Source organism: Anneissia japonica, unplaced genomic scaffold, assembly GCF_011630105.1.
Source record: "Anneissia japonica isolate Jap-2015-1 unplaced genomic scaffold, ASM1163010v1 scaffold287834_len5846547_cov211, whole genome shotgun sequence".
Classification (NCBI taxonomy): domain Eukaryota; kingdom Metazoa; phylum Echinodermata; class Crinoidea; order Comatulida; family Comatulidae; genus Anneissia; species Anneissia japonica.
In genome coordinates, this window is record NW_022704992.1 from 3,627,143 (window position 1) to 3,628,655 (window position 1,513).

At 39.1% G+C, this 1,513-nt stretch overlaps 1 protein-coding gene across 2 annotated transcripts in view; it reads left to right on the forward strand.

The window, feature by feature from the left end:
* Positions 1-958: 958 nt before the first annotated feature.
* Positions 959-1,513, forward strand: part of LOC117105124 (synaptotagmin-5-like) — a 12,380-nt gene continuing 11,825 nt past the window's right edge. The window contains exon 1 of one of the 2 annotated variants that reach the window (XM_033246189.1): positions 959-1,058. The gene's annotated coding sequence lies outside the window, so the exon portion shown is untranslated. The remainder of the gene's footprint in view (positions 1,059-1,513) is intronic. The other variant, XM_033246191.1, reaches the window with a different exon arrangement.

The window sequence follows — 1,513 nt, forward strand, 5'->3', positions numbered from 1 at the left end:
GTATAAGAGACAGCCCATATTCACACCCGAATCTGGATCTCACCAAAATTTAATAATGGCTTGTAACTTGGTTAATACTTCCCGAAAGTTTCATACAGATCAGTTGATCAGTTTTTTGAGATTTTTAGTGTGGAGTATTTCTTTAAATGGTCCTCACTATTCCGAATCATAACCAAAATAGAAAGCAACCTTCCTTTCAATATCAGAAAAGTGATTTGTGAAAATTTGACGCATGTAGACATAAAACTGTAGGCAGGAGGTTGCTAATAAAACATACAAACACAAACAAACAAACACACACACACACAAATGGAATAAAAATATAACCTCTTTGCGAAATGTAATGTTGTTTCTTTGGCGTCCTTAATCACCTCATCATCTATATTTAGTATTCAGTGGCGGGTCTAGGAATTCGAAATAAAGGGGCCCCGGAGGGACTTACACGACGGAGAGTCTGAAGCACCTCATGGTTGGGGCTGATTTCAGAAAATGTATGATTATGGCACAAATGAAGCCGCCCCCCCCCCCACCCCCTTGAATACGCCACTGCCTTTATCACGGTGGTTGGTTGGAAAGGCATCGACATGGTAGATGCCGCGGGCCCTGGTTCGAGTAAAACGAAGACCAGGTCGTTACTGTTTTGTAATGTTGTTTTCATGTGATGCAAATTACATAATTAGGTGTTTTACCAGCTTCATGCTGAAATAGTTGGCCCATGCATGTGGTACGTAATAGGCCTAATGAAGAAGAATGAGTAGGCAATGTGATATGGTAGGCCTACTGTTGAACTTGGGACAAATGGTGGCGGTATATATGCCTTTGGATTTAACTTAATGCGTGAATATTTAAAGCGTGATTAATAGAATCCCATCGTCAGCATTTCTATTGTCCTTTTCCTTTTGTTGATTTTTGTTTTGTCCCACGGACCAACGAACACATTCACAGGCTGGCTAGTTATCCGATACATAATGGAAGACAGTTTTCGAAGGGGGAATATTGGGTAACTTTTTGCAGATTTGACAACGTCTGTGGGTATTTAGCAGTTAATAGCAGACAAGGTAAAGGTTTTACACATTATCTTGTATTTAATCTAATAATGTCATCGCTTGCTCCACTAAACAATCGATTAGCAAGTTAGGCCAGAATAAATCTATGGGACGTTTGTGTCAAAAGTGGCGTGTAGTGTTAAGTGATTTGTAATTAATAATCGTAGGCCTATCCGTCGTTAAAATACAATCACATGTATAGCAAGGCAGAACCTGACACAGTTACTAAATTAATATTAGTAGGAACATCTTCATCTTAACCACACGTAGAATTCATCAGTGATTTTTTTTTCAGACGAAAACCGCAGGGGCTGGACTGAAGCTTGTTAGAAATTTTAAAATGGTGCTTTCTGGCTTTTAATAGGCCTAATTCATAATAAGTAAAGGTAGATGGGCCCATCTTTTAATAATGCCTCATGAACAGTATAAACCGATGAAACCTGCCCCGAAACGAACTATTCAATATC